Below are 16,337 nucleotides of genomic sequence, written 5' to 3' on the forward strand. Positions count from 1 at the left end.
TGTAATGAGATATTCACAGGACACTGAATCTAAACAAATTCAAGCTTTAAATAAGGTAACAATGATACAAGATCTACCTTGCAAGTTGTAAAGTGAATAAATGAACTGTACATCATCAGAACCTCTAATCAGACAGACTTTTTAAATGTTCATATACGATGTTCTTTTTGTCTTATGACTGGACTATCAGTTATTATTGTTCAGTTGATGGCTTCTGGAGAAGTTTATACATGGCCCAGGAAAATAAATGGATCTGTTCTTTAGCTTTCACATAATTAGCTTTCCTGTGATTAATTTTCCTATAGCTAGCTCTTTGTCAGCTTTCCTGTATAACTGGACTCTCATAACAAGACTATGTCTCAGCTTTCCCAGGTTTCTTAGCATAGGTGATTACGGATACATGACCATTCAGAAAACCTCTGAAGTGCCACTGAAGGTGCCATCTCCAAACCATGAACATATAAGATTAATGTTAATTTGTAATGTTTAAATTTAACGGGCATACACAACCAGTTTCAGAGTCTGTTCGTCATATGGTACCTTGTGCCCTCAGTCTTGACCCAAGAGCAGAGACCTGTAGGAAGGAAAGTGTTTTGAAGCCTGTGCAGAAAACAGTGTGCCATATCAGATACAATGTAGGACAAGGTACCTTGCAGGCAGAGCTAAATGGTGGCTGCCAATGGGAATTGAAGGACCTCAGTCAGATTGTCATGAGGGTGTATTTATGCACTTAGTATGAGGAAAATTCAAGTGAGAATGAAGGAACAGGACCTCACACTGAAAGAGTGGAGGAAAAATGTCCTTTATCCTCACATGTCTAAGAAAGGATCCTTGTTGAAGAACCAAATTCGAAGGCTTAGAGTGACAGATCTGCTTTTAATCTAGAATTGCACAATATACAGATCACGAAGTGACATTATAATTGGGGGATGGCACCACTCATGTTGAATGTCTCTTGTTTCCAGAGAGCAGTCCACCATAGCTGGCAAGGTTGAACTCTGTCTGAAGGAATTACTGGTTTTGGGGTAGGCAAAACAAAGGAATAAAGACATATTTTACCTTGATGCTAGAGAGAAAGTTGCAATCTAGCTTCAGTGAAGCCCTATTAAATTAGAAGCTGTATTTGTTTTCAGTTCATTCAAAAAATACTTTATTACAGTGAACACTAGAGTCTTTATCTATATATATATGTAAGGCAATTTAAATTATCTGGAAATCAGGTAAGAATTTACAAGAGAAATACAGTGCTGCTGAAAAAATCCATACTGCGGACTGTTTAAGGCCCTCTCATATCTGGATCTGTATTTTGCTTTTCTGTAGCATCATCTCAGGAATTCAAAACAACCAGAAATTAAAGTCCTGCAGAATAGGAACCCACATAAGTAATCTGTATAAAATCGTACAGAAAGGCTTTGAAAAAATTGGTGATCTTTCCTGGTGTTCAGTGCTGTGGCATACAGACAAAGTTACCCCTCTAACTGTTATGCCAATGTAAACTCAGTACATGCAATGAATACTCAAATAAATTGTTCATTATTGTTAAAGTTTTATAAAATGTAAGTGCTGTTATTCATTGACAAAAAAATTATTAAAATCTTATTAAATATTGCATTTTTATAGTAAGCCAGTTCACTGATGTCTTTTATTCCCATTAGAACACATGCCAGGTTTGATGATAGATTGAACATGATTTTTACAAATGAGAAATTTGTTTATTTGATGAGACAAAGTTATACTGCACATTTAAGAATGCATTAAATCTCATCTGTAGTGCTACAGAACTACTAAATTACTTTCAAACAACTTCTAAACTCAAATTTTTACTTGACCTGTTAATAGAAAACCAGGACCTAAGTGGCAAGATGCTTAAAAACTACAATCATAGAATTGATTCAGACTGACACAGTTTCGAAATGCAATCTGCAAATCCGATGACAATAGATGTCTTCATACTAGTGCAGACAGATTTAATGGATACTGCAGGATATTCAGTACTTACATTTTAAAAACATAATGGAATACATTCCACAAATAAATTACTACAAATGCAACAATGGAAACAATGGAATAGTAATGGAAAAATAGCAAACAAATCTCCCTTTCCAGTATTCATTAGCAACTGGGTTTAAATGACTGCCTCAATATTTGAATGCCCTTTGAATAATTGTTTCGTTCTCCCTTCTTTCAAGTATGTTTAAGGAAAACATATTTTAATTTTGTTTAACTTTATTGTGATTTTAACTAAGTGTTTCGTTCTCCCTTCTTTCAAGTATGTTTAAGGAAAACATATTTTAATTTTGTTTAACTTTATTGTGATTTTAACTAAGTGGTGAATCTGTTAGGAGTGTAAATGAGGACTGCCTGGGAAAAATGTACATGAATACTCAGGTCTACTCTGGTCACAATTTTGTTTAAAGACATGATCGCAAATGAAAGAGCCAAATCTAACCCTGAAGTCAGCTATAGTGAATAGCTTTCTTTTCTTCCGTTAAAGTAAATGACTGCACTACATCTGAGAGGAAAAAAAAATATGTTGGGACAATGGGCACAAGTTGCACTGGGAAAGATTTCATCTTGATATAGGAAAGAAATTTTTTACAGTGAGAATAGTCAAATACTGGAACAAATTCTCCAGGGGTGTGATAGAGTCCCCATCAGTGGTGGTTTTCAAGAAGCAACTAGACAGGGTGATAGATAATCTCATCTAGGCTCTGTTATTTACAAAAGGTTGGACCAGATGATCTTCTGAAGTCCTTTCCTACTCAGGCTGTTCTGTAGTTCTGCAATTCTGTGACATTTTGTTCTGCCAAAGAGTTTGTGTGGGCAACACAAATAGAAATAGTGTAAAAAAAATCATTGTTAATGTTTTTGTTAGAGTACCACCTATCTGCTAATTCAGACCCTGTTTCTATTTTTATGTTTGGATACTCTCAAGGATAGCATGTAATAGACTACAAACATGGAGGAAATGACTTACTGAGTATTTAACAGATTTGCACAAAGCTGATCGAGTGTGCCCTTCGCACTGTCAGAGTACAATCTAACTGGTTTGCTCTTGAACCTGTACCAGTCATAGCAGAGCATTCAAAAGGCAGCAGCATGTCTTTATTTCTTTGGTGGAGAATGGTTTCCAGACTGTTTTCACTCAAGCCCTCTCACATGTCACTGTTGTAGTCTAAGGGTGACTCGCCTCATAAGCAAACAAAATTTTTGGATGCATTTTCTTCAGCATTAGTGAAGGGATCGGAAGATTCAAAAGAAATTAGACTTTGCCACTCTGTTGTGACCCTGGCAGATGCCGAAAAAGGCATCTGTGCATTCTCAGACTTGTAGAAGTTAGTCCTCAAACGTGCTTTCTCCTGCTCTCTCTATCTCCACTTTTATTGACTCCTTTTATTGGACTAACGTTTGTTACCCTCCATTTGTGAAATATGCCTTTTTTTTTTTTGTTTTAGGGAAATATTTTAACATACAGATTATGGTAGATTGTTACTGATTTGTAGACTACCAAACAAAAAAGTTGCTGCAGTGTGTTTAATGATGTGATCAGGTTCTGCAAGGCGCAAGTGTTTCTTCTCAGACTGCAAACATCAACAAGAGAGATCCCAAGGGCCATACCAAACAGATGTCTAAAATGTTTGCACAGCAAGAAAACCTGTTGTATGTATTCAGGTATTGTAGTTACATCTGGAGACATTACTTATAGGGGTTATTATTATGTTTTCAGCAAGGTCCAGACATATATATCCTGCTTTTTGCTTCTGTTTTCTCCTTCTAGATATCTGCTATTTTATTAGATCTGTAGCAGCATAACAAGCAATAGGTCATACTCCTGTAGTTCTAGTTACAGAAAAACCGCTCTGTCAAACTTGAATTCTTCAGGATGAATTTGCATCATCAGTTATAGCAAGAAGAACGTTTTAGCTAAATATATTCAATTAAGTGTGCGAAGAAGGATAAGAGAACTGTTGTCTTATTACATGTTTAAATATATATGTTCAATAGTTTGGAAGGTGGGTGGATGAAGGGAGAGCCATAGATGTCTATCTAGACTTCAGCAAGGCTTTCGACACAGTCTCCCATAATATCCTTCTAGGGAAGCTCAGGAAGTATGGGCTAGATGAGTGGTCGGTGAAGTGGATTGAGAACTGGCTGAATGGCAGAACTCAGAGGGCTGTCATCAGCGGCGCTGGGTCTAGTTGGAGGCTGGTAACTAGTGGTGTCCCCCAGGGGTCAGTACTGGGCCCAGTCTTGTTCAACTTCATCAACGACCTGGATGAAGAGTTGGAAGGTACCCTCAGCAAGTTTGCCGATGACACAAAACTGGGAGGTGTGGTAGACACACCAGAAGGCTGTGCTGCCATTCAGCGTGACCTGGATAGGCTGGAAAGCTGGGCAGAGAGGAACCTGATGAGGTTCAACAAAGCCAAATGCAGGGTCCTGCACCTGGGGAGGAATAAATACATGCACCAGTACAGGCTTGGGGTGGATCTGCTGGAGAGAAGCTCTGTGGAGAGGGACCTGGGTGTCCTGGTAGACGACAGGTTAACCATGAGCCAGCAGTTCCATTTGAACATGAGGAAGAACTTCTTCCCTCTGAGGGTGACGGAGCACTGGAACAGGCTGCCCAGGGAGGTTGTGGAGCCTCCTTCTCTGGAGATATTCAAAACTCACCTGGACAAGGTCCTCTACAGCCTACTGTAGGTGACCCTGCTTCGGCAGGGGGGTTGGACTAGATGACCCACAGAGGTCCCTTCCAACCCCTACCATTCTGTGATTCTGTGATTCTGTGAAGACATATTTTTTAGGGCACTGGAGCATGTACTTAAAAACTGACAGGCCCTTGGTGCATTTGGTTATTCTAGGAAAAAAATGATGGTGTTTTGAAATGAAAAAATGATTTTATTTCATTGTAAGAAAGTAATTTTCTTTTAGTTCATTTTTTTTTTTCATATTGTTTCATAAAATAGGCTTGGATACGGTATCTCTAGAAGCCTATCAGATTAGGCTTATTCCCCCCCTGCCCCTGCATTAATAACAAAATATTGTCTTCTTCAGAATTATTTCAAGATTTTAAATGAGCTCCTAAGAATTACTTATGTGTAAGTAGATTTTATAATTTGACAATATTTTTCTAAAAGCTGTATATGGGAAGACGTTGTTTTTTGAGAGGTGTAATAAATACTGCAAATATACTTACTTTTCTTTTGGGGGATTTTGGAATTCTTTATTTCCTTCCATGCAGAAAAGTAAGGTAAAAAGATGTTACTTACAAAGACAAAGTGAGCAACATGTAAAACTGTTATGTCATACCTTAGCTTTTGAAAGCTTTTAAATTGTCACACAAAGTAATGTAACTCACGGTATAATGAAACTGATGCTTAATTTGTCAATAAGTGATTTTAAAAAATGCATAATATATTAATGCCACACAGGTAATACACAATGGTAACTACTAACTTTTTAGAGTATGACTGAAAATACACCAAATTTGTCGATGCTGTGCATGTTTTATTTTCATGTGGTTGAGCTGTTAGCAAGTAAGATGAGAACAGCATGATATAAACATATGGCTTATTTCACTCTACTAATCACTTTTTTTCTTGTCATAGCTAATTTATTTTATGGTTCCTTTATTATATTATTTAATATACTTTCAAACAGTGACATATATTAATAACATAAGAAGAAAAACTCATTGAAGAAAGCAGATAAATTTCAATTAATTCAGTTTCAACATGAAACATTAATTTGATATAACAATACATACAGTCATATTGTATGAGATTTAATGTGTGCTTCATAGAGGAGTCTGGTACCCACAAATTACATTTTAAAATGGTTATCTATCAGAAGTTGGTTGGATTGCTATGGTTATTTGACTTTTTTCTTAATATACCTTTATCTACCTTGTTCACAATGTCCATACCAAGTACTTGCAGCCATGTTGCTAACTTCTTAAACTTCCAAAGGCTGTCTAAAGTATGCCTGTAAATCTTTCTCTTTGCGTAGAAGTGCAGCCGTTAAAACTCTTTCAGAGCTCCAGACAGTTTGGTGTAAAATGCTAGAATCAAACCACCACAGATAGTTAACTAAAAACTATTGTATGGTTTGTTTCAGCAGCCATGATATCATTTATTCTATGTTTGATTCTGATAGTGATATTTTCACTATTTTCACCAGCAGTCCATTTGTCTGAAGGGAAGCAGATCTCTAGCCACCCGTTACCCAGTCATCTGCCTTAGCATATTTTCTTTTTCTTTTTTATTACTGATAGGGAAAGAAGGCAAGAAAAAGAAAAATATAAAATCTGTATTATTTTCCTCACAGAAGAAACTATTCTGCCTTCCAGTGTTGCTCAAAGTTTCAGTAACAAGAATCTGTCAGAAAACTTCTGTTTACCTTTGTGTTTCCAATATCCCTAGTTAAACTTGGAAATAAATTTCTCTTTGTCTAAAAATAAGAAAATACTTGCTAGATTCTGCAACATTTAGTTCATGTTTCTTTGCATTATCAAAATATTGCACACAATTTTTATTATAACAATTATCAATAGATAGAATTGAAACACATTAATAACCTGCTTTATCATCGAAGATAATTGCATGTTAAAAGCTAAACTAATTGCTTAGGTGGAACAGAAATTGAAGAAAGAAGTCATCTAATTTCAAATAAAGCAAATAGCAAGAAAATATATAAATATTATGACTGAATAGTAATTGCTTGTTACTACTTGCCTATGCTTTGAAATATGATCTTTGATCTTATGAATTTGTTTGCAGAAATACAGACAGATTGAAGAAGTCTAATTTTCAGCACTAAGAATTTTGTAATAATGTAAACATCCATGGGAAGGTGAAACAGCAAAATCATAATGAGTATAAACTCCTACATTTCAGGATGTTAAAAAAAATACCTCCTGAGATGCAATATTTTTGAACATGCCATCCATGTTTTGGATGAGACTTGTTGCTTGCCAGTATGAGGAGTAATAAACCAGATTCTTTGGGGTTATAAATAAAGCAATGAGATGATGTAGCTAAGAAATCTTGTAAGTACTTTTTTTTTTAGAGTTTTGTTTTATAGGTGCTTCTACTTTTGTAGATTTTCAAAAGTTCAGCTAACGCAAAAAGAGCTCCACTACTCTTCTTTCACTGTAAAGGTCCAAGGTATCAGTGAAAATCTCCGAAGAGGTAACTTTCTAGGAAATCACTCAAAAATACCTGCATACAAACAGACATATATCCATATTCTTATACATTAAGAATAACAGACCTGCAGGCATACACACTGCAAAACAAAAAAAAAATCCCCCAAAACCCCAGGAAGTATTGACTATGGTAGACTTACTTTATTGTCTTGAATCTTTATTGTTCTACTAATTTGTAAACATATTAAGAATCTCTGATACATGTGACATAAGATTACCTTTAATTTCTTTGCATCTTCTGTAAAACGGAGTTAGCAAAACTTTTTTACATTGCCCTGAAGAGATCAGATACTTTATACTGCTGCTAATAACCACAGTTACTGTAGATAACACCTCATTCTTCAGAAGCATAGCACAAAGCAACTGCAGAGTTTTGCATTTGTATTTACTTAACCATGGGAGACATACAACCTGTTAACTTGACTAATGACTGTATGCTACTTTGTTACCTTATCATCTCCATCATGCAGACAACTTAAGCTTGGATTTTCTCAGGATTCAATGGTCTGAAAGACTGCTTATTCTGACATTCCAAGAGATTTTTTCCTCATTTTTTTCAAATAAAGACTGATCTAGAAGTGGGCATTGGGATCACCACCCACAAGTCCAATCCCACCATCATTCTTTGAAGTACGGTGGAATCACATTATTGGTTTAAAACAGAAGGATAGTGAATGAATTAAAAACATTAATTAATTTTCCTCAATTAAAGGAGCAGAAAGGTTAAGTAGTCCGTTTCAAAAGCACATGAAAACAGGACATTTTGCTCTGAAGGAGGGAGAAGCGCTGAATTTGTAGACTTTCTAGGGTGCAGAATGTAATATTAAAATATTAACTGACCCCTAAGGAAATTAAGCTAAAGATGATATGCCATAATTTATTGATTGTGTGGTAGAAGTGTGCTCCTGCACACTGGAACTAATTAACTATCTAGAATGACAGAATGGATGAGAATATGTCATTTTTGATAACTGTTAATAAAATTGGCCTAATGTTTAAAGTTTGTCATCATGTTCCTCATTTATATGCATATTTGGATCAAATTTGACAGACATTAACTTTTTGAGATCCTTCTCAAAATTGATGCCACATATGAACTTTCTTTCACTAAAATAGAAAGCAGAAACAAAAGAGAGGCAGATTTGTTTTTCCTAGAAACACATAAATGTCTCCAGGTACAGCACAGTCGGGATGTGATCTGTTCCAAAATGTTGCATAAATATATCCTTGATTAATCCATCATACATACAAAAATATTAATAATGAAAATTTTGTCTGTGTGGAGGGATATTGGGGAAAGTAAAGCATAGATAAAATTTTGCAAATTATGGTATTTTCTGTTTTGCTGAGGAAGGAAAAAATAATTAAATCAAACTGCCTGCCTGACATAAATCAAAACCTATTTAAATTCATAGTATTTTAATTCCATATATAGCATTCAGTGAATCAAACAGAAAGTGAATCTATATTTTGGTAGGTCAGAGACTCACCTGGGAAGGTCACACCTCCTTCATTTTCTTCTAAAAAGTGTGATATGGGGAAGAGCAGATCCACTGGAGACCACAAGGAGTGGGGGATAAATTAAAAATAATGTATGGCTTATAAACTAAGGGAGTAATTTAAGAAATTACATTAATTAGCTTCTGAAGACTTGTATTAGACAGCAATTACACCAACAGATTCAGTGATACTGTGCTTTTCTGCAGAAGGTTGGATTTATTATTCCTATTACCAATTCTTCCTCTTTTCAATGACTCTTACCTGGAAAATGTAAACTTATATATGTATATCTAGTTTTATTCAGTAAAACTGCTTCAACTCTTCTAAACTTTTGAACGAGGTCATTCTTAAAATTTGACCCACATCCATTTGGTCCTTCTAAAACTGCATTTGTTTATCTTTGTCAAGTCAATAATGAAACACATTTTATTCAGCTTTATTTAGTAGAGATATATGGAGTAAAGGCAGAGGGGATGGTGCCTTTTGTTTAGAGAAGGCCACTTTTTTGTAAATTAAGTCGTGTATTTGACTGGCCAGTCATTTGCTAAAATAGCATATTTACAAGAATATGATCTACCAACACTTAGATGTATATGTATGTGCACTTATGTGAATGTATTTGTGCACATATAACCATATCTAGGTAAGTGACAACTTTGAATGTCCAAGAGAACTACCTGTGTGTTTCACTGATTTTCTAAATTTGCAGTAGTTCTGGTCAGCTGCAATCTTCAGACTCCTGGAATCTGATTGTATAGTTGAAGGTCAAGACAAAGTAGCTATAAACATATAGCAGACCTGAAAATACGTTGCTGCACAAAGGGTCAGCTAGGCACTAATGGAGATTAGATGTCTAAGCTTCTGGCATTGAATGAAACTGATTTTCAGTAGTGGTCAGCAGTGAGAATCTGATATATCAAAAAAAATCCCTGTGCATTAAAAGGTAGCAAAGGTAAGGACTGCAACTGCAGCTACTTACAGCAATAAAGACCTGTATAAAGATATTAATTCAGATTAATGTCAGCATGGAACTTTGTCTTGGTTAATCAGCTGTATCAATTCGAACAAAGTATTTACTTGTAATTATTAACAATTTTTGTTCTAAGGACACACTATGCAAACATGAAAAATCAGCCAAATATGTGAGAAGCTACTCAAAAGAACTAATGATTTCTTAATAAAAAAGTAACGATTTGTTAAAATTGCTGTCAAATTTTCTTTCTAGACTAAAAGTATCACAGGTTTATAAGTGTAGTAGTGGTCACATTGAACTGCCATATTAAAAATAGACACATGTATGTTCAGTTGAACATACACCAAAAAGTCTACATGAAGTATTACAAAAAGTGTAAAGAACAATAACTGATTTTACTTAGCAAACCTTTTTATGTGTTATATCTACTTTATGTCAAACCAGAACATTTTTAGATGCTGAAAAGTGTCCTTTCCTTATAAAAGGAGTAACAAAGTGCAAATGTAAATGCCTTGTAGTGCAGGAAGAAGTAAGAGTTTTTCGGTTATAATTTGAATGAAGGAGATATCCTTTTTCTAATATCACAACATTTATCTAAATATCTTCTATTATACAAGATTTTAGATCTACAAATATTGGAATAATGATCTCAGTACAATTCTTTCTACGTTTGTTAACACAATTTGGAGATTTTTTGTTTCTGGCTTTTTACAGATCACTCTTTCAAAGATACGTACCTAAATATATATATAGGGGACTGAGACAGAAAAAAAAGTGACTGAGTAGCATATGTGGAAATAGTCTGACTATACAATCACAATGGGGTTTTTTGTTTTATGTAAGAAAATTAAGAAACCAAGGATATATCTATTTTTGAAGGATTTTTCAAAAGATTACTTCTTGAGAATTGGGAAAATAGGTCATATAAGCTTTCACAGGTTCTGTTGCCTGTAGTACCCTGTACAGAGCAGCCCTGTGGAGGAGTACATATAGATACTGGAGGATAAAAATTTGGACATGAGCCGGCAATGTGTGCTTCAGCCCAGAAAGCCACTTGTATCCTCAGCTGCATCAAAATAAGCACAGCCAGCAGGTCGAGGGACATGATTTTTCTCTGCTCTCACGAGACTCCACCTCGAGAATTGCATCCAGCTCTGGAATCCCCTGAAACACACGGACTTGTAAGAGGAGGGCCATAAAAATTATCATAGGGCTAAAATACCTCTCCTTTAATGAAAGGCTGAGAGTTGAATAGAACAGAACAGAACGGAGAAGTTTATTTGGAAGGGACCTACAATGATCATCTAGTATAATTGCCTGACCACTTCAGTGCTGATCAAAAGTTAAAGAACATTATTAAGGGCATTGTCCAAATGCCTCTTAAACATTGACTACCTCTCTAGGAAGCCTGTTACAGGGTTTAACCACCCTATCAGTAAAGAAATGCTTCCTAATGTCAAGTCTGAATGTCCCCTGATGCAGCCTTGAACCATTCCCATGTGTCCTATTGCTGGAACCCAGGGAGAAGAGATCAGCACCTCCCTCTCCACTTGTCCTCCTCAGGAAGCTGTAGAGAGTGCTGAGGTTACCCCTCAGCTGCCTTTTTTCCAAACTAGAGAAATTCAGAGTCCTCAGTTGCTTCTCAAAGGACATTCCTTTCAGCACTTTCACCAGCTTTGTTGCCCTCCTCTGGCCACATTCGAGTACCTTCACATGCTTCTTTAATTGTGGGGCCCAGAACTGCACACAGTACTCAAAGTGAGGCCACACCAGCACTGAATACAGCAGGATAATCACTTGTTTTGACGGGCCGGTTATGCTGTGTTTGATGCAACCTAGGATGCAGCTTGCCCTCTTGGCTGCCAGGGCACACTGCTGACTCATGTTGAGCCTATGGTTGACCAACAACCCCAGATCTCTTTCTGCAGGTTTGCTCTCCAGCCACTCCTCTTGGGGCTGTTTACTCTAGAGAAGAGAAGGCTCCAGGGAGACCTTGTTGCGGCCTCTCAGTATTTAAGGCTTACAAGAAAGATGAAGATAGATTTTTTACCAAAACCTGTAGAGACATGAGAATGGGCAATGGTTTTAAACTGAAAGGGGATAGGTTTAGATATAATGAAGAAATTGCTTATGATAGGGTGGTGAGACACTGAAAAATGTTGCCCTGAGAGGTTGTGGATGCCCCATCCCTGGTAGTGTTCCAAGTCAGATTGGAAAGGTCTCTGAGTAACCTTATCTAGTAACAGATGTCTCTGTCCATAATGAGGGGTTGGACCAGATCATCTGTGAAGCTCACTTCCAGGTCAAACCATTCTGTGATTGATTCTGTGATTCTATATCATTTCTTTTTGACACCGAGTTCTGAGATCAGAAGAAGAGTTCATCTAAGGATCTAAATTCTGAATTTCATGGTCGTTCTTCTCAATGGTAAATCTTCTAAGTATTTAAGTTGAAACTGTTTCCAAGTATAGCATTTTGTACTCATTAAAAAAAAAAAGTTGCAGTGTTTTGTTAAATTTTGGTTATCTACACCTGAGTATCAAGAAATCACAACAACAGTAATAATGATAACAACAATAGTAATAGTAACAGAAAAAAAATCATTACAAAATCCAGAAATCGTAACTATAATTTCGCATACAATTATGTCTCTGCTGGCTTCTGGATATGAAGCCAACTGTATGGAGAAATAAACTACAATGTTGTGTTAGAAATTACTTCAGTTTTTATTGTTGGTTTACATACTTTTCTAAAGGGTTTTAGACTATTATCCTAAAGTTCAAATTGTAGATCAATAACATCTCTGCATCTCTGCAGTGATTATATTAGTTACTACCACTATTTATATTAAGTACTAGTTTAAATGTATGTTGCAAATATGCATATTAGGTGTTTTAACCTCACAAAGGAAGCCTCCCTACAGTATTGTTCAAATCTAAATACTGCTGGAAAATAACACGTAGATAAGGAAGCAGACACAAATCGAATGATTTTGTTATGCTTATGCAAGTAGTAGTAAAGAATCTACAACTATAACCCAGATGTTCTACGATTATTACCACTAATGTGGTATTTCAGATAACAATCTTTGCGCTCCATAAATTGTCAGGATATCTGTAGTCAGGATGCACATGAAACTTGAAAATTTGATGCACTATCATAATGTAAATATCTGTCAAAAATGATTTAAAAGTATGAGATTTTTAAAAAAACACTTTCCATTTCATGCAAAGATTATCTGGGTAACAATAACAAGAGCCACTACTTCTTACACCAGATATCCCATGATTTCTGAAAAAATAGTTCTGCATATTCAGCTGTTGAGAAAAATAAACAATATTTGAAAGTGTGGACACAATTAATCCCCCAAATAATTGTTGAAATGTATTTGGAAGCCTAGTTTAGTCCAGCAGAAGGGACGAATTACCTGAGGTACAGGAAAAGAAATAACTCTGCATATCTGTGCTATTATGTCAAAATTTAAAACTTAACAATAACTCTGTCTTACCTTAGCAGTGTTGAATAATGTTACTGTGATACCAGTTCAGTAAGAAAGATGCTAAGATTCTAGAAATAGAGAATGTTTTGCAAGATATTTGTTTGAAAGATGGTGAAAGACAAATTCCTTTGCTGTAACACAAATATTATATTAATGAAGTACATCTGTTGCAGCATATTTCTGGTTAGTTAAATATAAAAACTAATTCAGCAGATAGATACAGTATTTGGATTATTTTTTTTTTAAGCAAAGGACTTTTCTGAAACACAAACTTATTAGAAGTCTTGTCATGTATTACTTCATTGCACTATCAGGTGTCTGTGGTAGTTATAAATTAGTGATTATAGTAAGATAGGAAAAGATTAATACAAACAAAGCTCTCACTTTTTGAAATGTAGATTAACAGCATGTTGTAATATTAAATCCAAGATAGTTTAAGTAGAAAAAAAGGACTAAAATAGTATCAAATAACCAAGGTCGATATGAAATCATAAGTATCAAGCAGTTCAAAGTCTAATTTGTAGAAGTACTTTAGAAGAGCAGTCCTCCACTTTTCAGCTATCATATAACAATGGGAAAGCCTAGGATAATACTCTAGAAACACTTTTGGTCAGTTTGAAAAAAACAGGCCAAAAAATCTGAACTTATATTTTGTTTACATAAAAAACAGTAAAATGATCAAGGACAAATCTAATATAAAACCACAATGACACTGTGAAGGACTTTGAAGGTGAGAGTTTGAAGCTAGTTACATAAATGAGAGATGAATCGGAGATTCCAGGAAATGCAAGTAAGACAGAAAAGGGAAATTTAGTCATCTTCATTTTGGGATGCCTGAAGGGCTGTCTAGAGCAGTATACTAAATGTTAGAAAATGTCAGCATATAGAAAAATATTTTGTTATTTTTTTTTCTCTTAATGAGATTTTTTTTCGTAATTAAATGTATTGAAGAAATAATTAGTAGGCTTTATCTAATGCAGAGAAGCTAAACCAGAAAGAGATTCTATAATATCCAGGCATAACATATATAAAAAAAGACGGGAACAGTACTGCACAATTCTGTCTTTAGCATACTCACACTGAGCTGACAAGGAACCACCCAGAATGAAATGTCAGACAGGCTGAGATAGATGATAGCCCAAAAGAGTAAATGTCAAATGAGAGAGGATATGAAAGAGGTTCAGTGCAGAGAAATTCAGGGCAAAATTTCAGTCAGTGGATCTCAAGATGAAAGGGAGAGAGAATGTAAAAAGGACAGAAAAGAGAATGGATGGGCAGTGTATTTTGGGGTTTGTTTATGTTTTAAGTTCATATTGAGAAACTGAGAGAGGGTTTGCACCAGAAAAAAAAAAAAAAAAAAACAAAAACAAAACATTTGAGATAAGTCTTCAAAAGAAACAAGATCAGAAGAGTAAAATTTTTTGTATTGAAAGGAGTCATAAGAGTTGGAAAGAAGACAGAATTTGCTGTTTTCACCATCATTACATGACTGCATTTGAATTTTTTGTTTTTTATTTATTTGCACATTTTTAGAAAATTGCAGAAACAGGCTCCAATGAGGAAAGAATCTTTAAAATAGATACCTCACCTCTCCTTCCTGCAATAAGATTGTTGTGGGTCTGCTTTTATGTAGTTGAAATTACATGTCTCTACTAACTTTGCCTTTCAAAGTTTAACATCGTTGGTAGAAATCAGTTTTTGTGGAGTTTTTTTCATTTTTTTGATGGAAAGAGAAAGATTGTAAAATAACTATGAAAGGGAGTAGGGAAAAGAACCAGGGGCTAACAGTTTATCTCATTCTAAGATGGAGCTTGATGAAAATGTGGATGGGATTATACGATAAGATTGTTGGAAATCAGCCAGACTGTCTGATCCCAGAGAGTTTGTTTAACCACTATTTGCTATGATCCTGTATTTGAGACAACCTATTATGATCAAACAGAAATTGGAAGAAACCAAACCATAACAAGACAAAATACCAAACAAAAACCCAACCGAGCAGAATGGAAGTAATGGAAAGTGAACATTTTCATTACCTCTTCCTGTAAGAGCTATGCTTAAATTCTGGCAACCTATATTTAGCAGCAGACCTTCCTCAGTGCCAGGTCACAGGGAAAAGTAACAATTTAATAGCAGTTGAAAGTTCCAAACGAAAATATGTGATGTTTGGAAAGCAAATTAATGATGACCAGAATAGTCTTTTTTTTTTTTTCTAACAGTCCCAAAGAGAATGATTATCCAACTCATCACCTCTACAGAGAACTCCATCGTGAAGGTACTGGATAACTAAAGCTACTTTGATTGAACATTTCTGAACTATGAACAGAACTCTATGTGTGGGTTTGTTTTTATACAGAAAACACATATGTATGCAGCTCTGAGTAATGTGTATTCACCACACACCTGTTTTGAACCTTCTTAATGACAAAACCGGGCCTGATTCACTCCCCACAGATAGTCAAAGACTGAAAGTCTATACACAGGGAATCCAACACAGTAATTCATGCACCATCGAATTTCTGTAATTGGCAAAAATGAATGCAATCCAGTGATTTCTTAAAAATTAGTATTCATTTAAAGTATCCCCTCTATATGTGGTCTCTTTGACCACTGAAGACATATTATAGTTTCAATGCCACTATCCCAGTAGAAACTTCAAGAAGAGATGGATGAAATATATATTATTTTTCACAGTAAGTTTGTCATTCATTCATAAGCCTATATTAATTCACCTGGCACTCAAAATGAACTCCACTTGCCCAGTAATGTCTCATTACTTATCCTTGTTTGGGTGATATCTCTTGGCTGGAATTTAATACCTGAATTAAAAAAAAAACCCTCCGTGAGCAGAATAGAAATTTCTTAGAATATATCAGACCCAAAAATGATGCTTTGTTCCAAATATATCTCCAGTCACTGATGCTATACATGTTAATTAATAAGAACAAGCAAAAAATAACCTTTCAATATCTTGATAGACTAATTAGTATACAACAAATATGTTACTCTTCCTGAGGTGCTGATGTGTACAAGAAAGCACCAACAAACTTTTTTTTTAAATATCAGATGTTACAAACAACCAAGTATTATCTGTAAACCCTGCAGTATCTTCACTACCATTTCAAGCAGCTTTTAGTTTCTTGGGAAATGATAGG

General features: G+C 35.3%; 1 long non-coding RNA gene across 1 annotated transcript in view; it reads left to right on the forward strand.

The window, feature by feature from the left end:
* LOC142363862 (uncharacterized) overlaps nt 1–16,337 on the forward strand; it is a 45,343-nt gene that overhangs the window by 382 nt on the left and 28,624 nt on the right. Inside the window, exon 2 of the long non-coding RNA XR_012766015.1 lies at nt 15,402–15,457. This is a non-coding gene — a long non-coding RNA (uncharacterized LOC142363862). The remainder of the gene's footprint in view (nt 1–15,401; nt 15,458–16,337) is intronic.

This window comes from Opisthocomus hoazin, chromosome 1 (genome assembly GCF_030867145.1).
Source record: "Opisthocomus hoazin isolate bOpiHoa1 chromosome 1, bOpiHoa1.hap1, whole genome shotgun sequence".
Classification (NCBI taxonomy): domain Eukaryota; kingdom Metazoa; phylum Chordata; class Aves; order Opisthocomiformes; family Opisthocomidae; genus Opisthocomus; species Opisthocomus hoazin.